At 29.2% G+C, this 9,929-nt stretch overlaps 1 long non-coding RNA gene across 1 annotated transcript; it reads right to left on the bottom strand.

The window, feature by feature from the left end:
• Positions 1-5,260: 5,260 nt before the first annotated feature.
• Positions 5,261-6,128, bottom strand: LOC131618912 (uncharacterized). The gene is made up of 4 exons (XR_009288920.1): positions 6,038-6,128; positions 5,812-5,878; positions 5,597-5,685; positions 5,261-5,455 (listed from the first exon to the last, which is right to left on the bottom strand). It is a non-coding gene; the product is annotated as an uncharacterized LOC131618912 (long non-coding RNA).
• Positions 6,129-9,929: the final 3,801 nt, after the last annotated feature.

The following is a 9,929-nucleotide window of genomic DNA, read 5'->3' as shown; positions in this document are numbered from 1 at the left end:
GGATGATTTTCTTATTGTTATAATGTAATGTGAATTGGCTTAGTTGTTTTGGTCATGGTAGAAATATGTGAATCGGTGTATATATATTTTGGATTAATTACAATGGTATATAATGTAATGGTATAATTATAATACTTTTTTTGTATATAATCGAAATCGCTTCTTTGTTGAAATAATGAGATTACTGAAATAATGGGATTACGATTGTAAATTATATGTTTATGGAATAACAATGGTAAATTACAGGTTCATGAAATAATGCTGTCAAAAATGCAGGTTTAGAAATTATAAAAATAATAGGTTTATTAAAACACCAACGAAAGCGCTTTTTCATCAAAAGCGCTGCCTTAGGCTATCTATGAAAGCGCTTTTTAAGAAAAAGCACTGCCTTAGGCCTATCTATGAAAGCGCTTTTAAGAAAAAAAATGCTTCCTTAGGCCTATATATGAAAGTGCTTTTTAAGAAAAAGTGCTGCCTTAGGCCTACCTACGACAGCGCTTTTGCCTAAACAAAAAGCACTGCTAAAACCTATAGCAACGCCACCTACGACAGCGCTTTTAAAGCCCAAAAAAACGCTTTCGTAGGTCTTTTATGGCATAGTGGCATTACCACTTGGGGATCCAGATGAACTTATTATCTTTAGCACCATTTTGCGTTGAGCACATTAAAATTCTGACGAAAATTGGGCAAAGTAACGACTTTTTTTGGGTAAAATCCTTATCACGACGCCTTGGAATTAACCATCAAGGGCTTTCGAGGAAATACCTGCACACACAAACAGACAACAATCCAATGCCAGACAGAATAACAAACAGAGTAACAACATCATAACAGGGTCCAGAGGTACTATGTCCAACAAGTCCAAGTCTCCACAATGCTCGGGATAGTAACCAATAGTCCACAGGGCCTTATGTGTTTTTGTAGATTTTAAGTTGTTTATTAATGTTTGAGCACAAAAATAGAGTATGGTCCAAATGGACAAAAAGAAAATAACGGAAATAAAACGTCCAAATGGACACAGAGAAAATAGCGGAAACATAAACAAAGCATCCAAATGGACAAAGAGAAAATAGCGGAAACATAAACATGATGAATGATAAAATAAAGCATAAAGCGAGAAATATAGAAAACAATATAATAAAGTGAGGAAGTTAAAGTCAATTGTTAGTTGTTAAAGATGACCATCTTGAAACTTGTCAAGTATATCATCAAAGTGTTAGTAATGAAGATCGATGGTGAGTGAAAGATGTTCTCGGATTTAAATTTAATGGAAGTTTATCAGAAGCTTGATAAAATCATAGCGACTACACGACAAACTTCCATAAGTCTTAAATCAACCGCATACAATTCTCTGCCATATTGGATCTTTTTATTCGAGACACGAAATGTTGCGCTATGTTAAGCAGATTGCCAAGTGATTTATGTAGAAATCACCCTACAACGAGGCCGGTCAACAATTTATGTGCTAATGCATGCGAGAAAAATGATATATAGATCACTCTCCGAAAGCAATACCGCACGAAAAAGAAAATAGGTAGCGATTTCGTTTTCATCAAGAATCCATAAGAACTCTCAAGATATTGAAAACTTTCATCGATCAAAATAAAAAGAAATAAAAGATGGAACCACATTCAAAAGTTTCTTCCATCTTCAAGTTTCAACTTATATTTATTTTATAAGAAATTTGAAATATCAATAAAAGAGGAAATTGTTGAAATGACAATATAAGAAATTATATTTTGTTTAATCATGCATTGACATACAATTACAATGCTCCACTCTACATGTAGCAAATTAGTAAATTTAATAATATGACTAGAAGGCGTGGTATTCAAATTTTACCTAAAACAATTTATATCCAAATACTTGAGAGAGTAAATTCAAAAATAAAAGTAAATGTCCAAAAAACAATCTTATTATTCTCCCATTAGATTTTTTTTAATTTGAACCATTAACATCTAATCTTGATGCAATTTTTTATCCATAAATTTATTTCTACATATAAAGGTTCAGAAAATATGCACAAATTAAATTTCTCCTAAATTTTTTAAAATAAATTATATATATATATATTAATTCCAGCTATTTTCTATTAATTTTATCTTGCAAATTTTGCTTTTAAAATTAAAAGGATTCGAAACAAAGTCAAAGTTGTTTTTTAAATTAAATAAAAAAGATAGAACGTTTTCTTAAAAATCTTGAACATAGAGGAAAATGTTGACTTTGATCCCCGAAAGAGTTGGTCCTCGAAACGAGAAATGAAAACACCAACATATTATATCCCTGCAAAGCAGCTAGATCTTGACACAAGTTGTCTCCAGCCAAAGTGACGGGTTTTACTTCTCAAAATGTGTTCTCCTTTTTAATGGGTTTTCTTCTCGGAATGAATCCCTTTGACAATGAAGATTGAGTAGAAGAAGTGCTCTCTTCCCCAGCAAGATTTGCATCCCCAACGGAAGATGTTATTAACAATTGGTCGAGTATATACTCTGGTGTTGTCATCCCTAGGACTTTGAACCCGGGACTTTGTACCTGCAAGGCTTACACTCTTACCAAATGCGCCATCATTTTTATTCGTAATAAAGTGGCATTCGCAAATATATGAGGATAAATTTTGGGGTATCACATACTCAATTTACAACAAGATTGCATTTCGACTGCTCAAACAACAACATAACAGAATATGAAGCGTGCATCTTAGGCATTGAAGCTGATATCGACCTAAGGATCAAAATTCTATAGGTGTATGGAGACTCAACACCGGTCATTTACCAAGTCAGAGTAGAATGGGAAACCATTCATCCCAAGCTAATCTCATACCGTGCTCATGTCGTGGCACTGAGCAAGTATTTTGATGAAATCACTTTTCACCATATTCATAGAGAACAAAATCAAGTGGAAAACACTTTGGCAACATTATCATTGATTTACAAAGTGAAATTTCACAACGAAGCACCACTCATAAGCATAGGCTGTAGAGATGACCCAACATATTACCTAGCATTCAAAAGAGAATCTAATGACAAACCCTGGTTTCATTATCTCAAACAATATCTTAAGAATTATGAATACCCAGCAAATGCTTCAATCATGGACAAGAAAACCTTGAGTTTAGCGTCAAAATTATTTTTGAGTGGTGACGTGCTCTATAAAAGAAACCATGACATCTACTAAAATGTGTGGATAGAAACGAAGCAGACATGATCATCAAAGAAATCCATGAAGGACCATTTGGGACCAATGCCAATGGACATGCTATGGCAACAAAGATTCCAAGGGTTGGTTATTATTGGTTGACTATGGAAACTGATTGTTTTCATTATGCAAAAACATGCCACAAGTGCAAGATTTATGTAGATAAGGTGCACGTGCCACCAACTCCTCTGCATTTCTTAACATCTCCTTATACATTTTTAATGTGTCGGGCTCATTAAACTGAGGGCTTTGAAAGGACATTGTTTCATCTTGGTTGCTATTGATTACTTCACCAAATGGGTCGAAGCTGCTTCATAAGAAAATATCATAAAATAAGTGGTTGCCAATTTTATCAAGGAGATAATTTGTTGCTATGGGGTTCATAGTAAAATTATCATTGATAATGGTTCAAATATGAACAATAAAATAATGAAAGAGTTATGTGACAAATTCAAAATTGAACACCATAACTCAGTGTCGTATCGGCCAAAGATGAATGGCACCGTAGAAGCAGCTAACAAGAATATCAAAAAAATCTTACAGAAGATGGTGAAAATCTATAAGGACTGGTACAAAATTCTTTCTTTTGCACCACACAGATATCTGACGTCTGTCAATACTTCAACAGGAGGAACACCATTCTCTCTGGTGTATGGCATGGAAGTTGTACTTCCTATCAAAGTTGAGATCCTGTCAATGCGAGTTCTAATGGAGAGCAAGTTAGAAGTGCCTGAATGGATTCAAGACATATTTGACCAATTGAACCTCATCAACGAGCAGCGTATGATAGCTCTGTATCATGGTCAATTGTATCAGAAACGGCCCAAGTGGGCATTTGATAAAAAAGTCAAGCCTCGAGAATTCAAAGAGGGTAATTTCGTGCTCAAGAAAATCCTTCCCCCACACAAAGATTCACACGGGAAGTGGATCCCAAACTACGTAGGCCCATATGGTATAAAAAAAGCCTTATCAGGAGGAGCTTGGATTCTTACAACCATGGATGGCGAAGAGTTTTCACACCTTTTGAACTCTGATGCAGTCAATAAATAATTTGCCTAAAAAACCAAATTGCTAAGTAGAAAACCTGAAAGGGGCTACATATGCAAAAAAAAGAGCATCCTGGTGGACTGAAAACCCGAAAGGGTGATCCAGGCAAAAATTAGGGATACAAAAATAAGATTAGCTCGCTAATTTGGAAACTCGAAAGGGCGATTTAGGCACACAAAAAAAGGGCAACCCAGTGGATTGAAAACTCGAAAGAGCAATCCAGATAAAAGTTAGGGATTTTAAAGCCAAAGAACTGCATCATACTAAAATTGATCAACGAAGAAGAACAAGAAGCAGGGGGGATCAATCCAGTTTCTTTCTTCAAAAGAAAAGTTATGTGGACTCATGGTTATAGGGAAAGTAGTGGTTATTGTGATTTAATGTAAATCCTATTCCCATTTTCAAAAATCCTCTTTGTAATATTCCATATGGAGCTACACCTTCGCGTGCTACCATTCTATGAATAAAATTCAGTTTTGCCTATAAAATCTTGTCATTCGTATTTTCTTTGTTTTTCTTTCTTGTGCAAAATGTAATTTATTTTTATGATAAAAATTTGAAACTAAGAAATAATAAAGATAATGAAAAACACAAACACTTTGAAATTTGAAATGATTAAAAAAAATTGATGGTTTTTCCAAAAGTCACAAAGTCACAAAACACTCCTGGATCATTACAAAAGGAATCTCCATAGGCCATAACCATCAACTTTCCAAAAGATTACTAGCCAAGTGATAAATCTTCATGCTGTATTTTAATATGAATGATATTTATTTAGCCAAAACATAAAAAACATACATCTCTAATGATTAACAAAATTAAATCCTTCAACTATATCCATATTTAAAACACATACTTCTATTAATTCAAATTGAAAAAATCTTGTTGTACTTAAAAGTTTGATTTAACAATATGTTTGTCGCAACACAAAAACAAGATCTTACAAAATCCAAACCTACACATATAATTAGTTTATTTTATTATGTGAATAAGATAATCAGTCTCTTTATCCCTTTACCTTTTATTAAAATACAAGTAATAAGTCTACCATACACGTTCATACCATTTAAAAAAACATATCTCATTATTTTTTTTAAAACCAGGGTATTCTATGAGCATAAAGTGAGCTACATCAGAAGGCCTCATATATTGATTCAGGGGTCATTGCTAACACGCATCCTGCAAGCAAAAGTCCTGGATGAAGAAGAATCACCTGCACAATTAAATGAAATTATTATAAATAAAATATGTACAAATTGAATTTTCACTACAACATTTTTGATAAATTTTACTCAAAATTCAAATATTCAGAGGAGGGATGTGGAAAAAAATATATCTTTTTCATAATTCTTACCAGCATTTTTCTTTCTTTTTCTAGTAGACGACCCTTGAGCTGAGTTTGATGTTTTCTTATTCTTATGTGCCAACATTTGAGATTCTTCTCTGCAAGTATGCATAATCCATGATAGTTTAAAATGGAATCATATAAACACATAACTCATTGTAAACCTTAATGTCAATTTAATAAATAAATAGGATTTTAATTTTGGCTTCAACACAATGCCTCACATTTGGACTCGAGGATCATTGCTAGTACGCATCCTGCAAGCAAAAAGTTTGATTGGAGAAGAACCACCTGCACAATTTAAAGAAATTAATGTAAAAAAATAATATAAGTGTCATAAAATGTGCACAAATTAAATTTCTCCTACATCTTTTTTTAATAAACTTTACTCAAAATTCAAATATTCAAAGGAGGGATGTTGAAAATTTTTTTTTTTTGTATAATTCTTACCATGATTTTGCTCTCTTTTTCTCGCAGACGACCCTTCGGCTGATTTTGGTGTTTTCTTATTCTTATGAGCCAACTTTTGAGATTTTACTCTACAAGTATAATAATCCATTAAAAATTAAGATAAATTCTTATAAAACACATAACACCCGGTAAACCTTAATGTAATTTTAATAAATAAATAAATAAGGTTTTTATATTTAACTTCAATTTATTAAAAAAAAATTAAAGATGAAAATGTTGTACAAGATTATCACCATTTTTAATTTAAATGTATTTTGATCATACCTTTGTTGATTTTCCTTTTGAGCCTTTTCAATATTCTCATTGTTGATTTGAACATTATTATTAGCACCTACACCATTTCAGAAGATTAATGCGAAAAATTATTTTAGTGTCATACCATGTGCGTTTATGCTTTAAAATAACATGTAATTAAAAAATATGCAATAACCACTATTTCTCCCTCACTTCTCTTAAAAAATTTTATTCAAATATTCAAAGGAGAGACATGAAAATATAAGGATTTTTTATTTGTATTACTTACTAGAAATTTGCTTTCTTTTTCTTGTAGATGACCGCTCAGTTGAATTTGAAATTCTCTTACTCTTTTGAGTCTCTCCAATATCTCCCTGATTGATTGGGTCATCGTTGCCACCTACACAATTACACAAAATTAATATAAATAATTTTTAAATGACATAACATCTACGTTTGTGGTGTAAAATATAATTTTTTAAGAATAGAAATCAAAATATAAAACCAGTTAATTTTCTAAATCAATCTAAAATGAATTGAAATTATTTAAATTATTAATATTTTTTATTAACGAGGTTATTGAAAATTATGTTTGGGTTCACTAAACGTCCTTGTATGCTTAACTTCACCTTTTATATTCAAATTATGAAACAATATAAAACACCGAAATACAGTATCACTCACTCAAATTACATGGAAATCAAAACTCCCAAATATAAAATATAAACTAAAACCCAATTCAGTGGGTTTCATAGATTTGTGAAATTTTAGGAATATCGTTGTATAAAATTTTATCAAACATACTCGTGTTTTAAATTACAATCTTGAGTACTGAAAAAATCAACATAAAACTCTTATCAACAATGAAAAAATTTAATATAATCTTTTTATCATAATCTAAATTCGATTTAAGTAGAAGATAAATTGCTAAAATTTAAAAAGTATACAAAAATTCACCTCTAACTTCATTTTCATTTGTCGCAGCAACTTGGGCGTTGATAAGATCGACACTTTGATTCATTTTGAAGAGAAGTTTCTAAGAGATAAAAAAACAATGAACACAAGATTAAAAAACATATATTCACAAATCAATATCTTCAAATATATAGTGTAATATCGATACTCTCTCTTTGATAATAATATTAAAAATATTTAATTATTATTTTAACAAAATTATCATATTTAAATGATTCTTTTTTACTAAATTTAATATATTCATGTTTATCCATATAATTATCAAATACGAGTCAACAACAATAATATATATATATATATATATATATATATATATATATATATATATATATATATATATATATATATATATATATATATATATATATATTTCACTTGTTAGCTATTTTGTAGAACAATAGAGTAAAACATGAAATTATTGAAAAAATAATATAAAAATTATCTTTTGATTAGAATGGCATGAATTAAAAGTATATGTCCAAAAAAAAACCATTATTCTTATATAGAAATATTAAATTTAAATTATGAATGAAATAGGATATTAAAAAATAATATAAAAACTATCTTTTATAGAAAATTTGAATTATCAATAAAATAGGAAATTGTTCAAAAAACAATATAAAAAATTATCTTTTGTTTAGTCATGCAAGAATAAACAACAAATATTTTCCACTCTATATAGGGTATATTTAATATGTAGCATATTAGAAAATTTAGTAATATGACTAAAAGGCGTGCTATTCATTATTTTACCTTAAACAATTTATATGCAAACACTTGACAGTGAATTCAAAATTGATCGTATATGTCGAAAAAAATCTTAATAATTAATATTCTCCCATAAGATTTTTCAATCTGGTCCATTAAGATCTTATCCATACATTTATTTCTACATATAAATTTTCGTAGTATAATGTACACAAATTAAAATCCCCCTATATCTTTTTTTATATAAACTTTTACTCAAAATTCAAAGGTTTGATGTGAAAAAAAAAAGATTTTGAATTAGGAACAAAATAGAAAATCAATTAAAAAGTAAAATAAGAAATTATATTTTGTTTAGAAATGTATGAATATACAATTATATATAAAAAATTTAACAACTACCGAAAATTAATTTACATGAAATGCATAATTATTAACATCTTATAGAATTTCATCAAAAATTAATTTTTACTTTTTTGTTTAACATATTAAATGATTTTGAAATAATGTTAAATTTTATAGATGTGATCTATAAAACAATAACTTTAAATCTAACGATAAATATATATATATATATATATATATATATATATATATATATATATATATATATATATATATATATATATATATATATATATATATATATATATATATATATAATATTTTCAAATTTTCTATAAAGTAGGTAATTGTTGAATTTTGAATAAAATAGTAAATTAGAAAATTATATTAATTCCAACTATTTTCTATTTTATAGAAAATTAGAATTTAATAGGTAATTTAAATTAGAAATAAAATAGAAAATTATTGAATAGGTAAATTATCTTTTATTTAGAAATGCATGAATATACAATTATATATATAATTTAACATCTTTCAGAAATCATTTGACATTTCAATAAGATGCATAAAAATTAGCATCTTACAAAAAAATTTCAAAATCGTTAATATTTATCCTTCTTTTTAACATATCAAATAATTTTTTATTGATGTTAATTTTTATAGACGTGATCTATAAGATAATAACTTTCAATTTAACGGTAGATTTTGCTATATAGATATACGACAAAGAGTTATCAGATGTGTCATAATTATAAGTTTGTTATATTGATGTCATTTTGTCATAACCCTTATATATATATATATATATATATATATATATATATATATATATATATATATATATATATATATATATATATATATATATATATATATATATATATATATATATATATATATGTTTTAAAAGCATGACCAGTCATTAAATTGGCGAGGGTACTTATGTTAGGTACCAAATTTTGTTAATATGTAGATAGTTTTTGGTACCTTTCGATTCGTTTTATCGCATATGCGTATATGTTCCCCTTTGTTTTGATGTAAATATCCGTAGTTTATTTAATCGAGTTTATAGTTCATATTAATCTATTTTTAGGTAATTTTATTGTAGGTTATGCCTTTTTGGTTGGAAGTTTGGAGCACGGAGGATAGAAGGGGATTTCAAGAAGAAAAATAATTTTTCAACATGCTTCAGGTCGCGCGACGCGTTGTTGTAGCGCAGTCCGGATGGAAACCATGATTTTTGGCAGACTGCTGCGCACGACGCGCGCTCAGGAGGGCGAGGCACGTGCTTTAAGGCAGTTTGATCATTTAACGAAGGCGCGCGACACGCGCTATAAGGCGTGACGTGCGCTCTGTTAGTTTTTGCCACCTCTATAAATAAAGGTCTTGTGATATTTTTGAAACATAACACATTTTGCAGAAACCAAAACTGATACTAAGCACTGTAGCTTTGAAGAATCAAAGAATCGGAGCATCAATAGTCGAGAAATCACCGTTGATGCTTGATCATTTTCTCCATTTACTTGTTTGTGAAGCTACCATGTCTATGGATAGCTAAACTACTTTTGTATCAAGACAAGATGTAATCTTCCTGTCCTTTGTATGTTTTCTT

Source organism: Vicia villosa, linkage group LG1, assembly GCF_029867415.1.
Source record: "Vicia villosa cultivar HV-30 ecotype Madison, WI linkage group LG1, Vvil1.0, whole genome shotgun sequence".
Classification (NCBI taxonomy): domain Eukaryota; kingdom Viridiplantae; phylum Streptophyta; class Magnoliopsida; order Fabales; family Fabaceae; genus Vicia; species Vicia villosa.
This window is presented reverse-complemented; position numbering and strand designations above follow the sequence as displayed.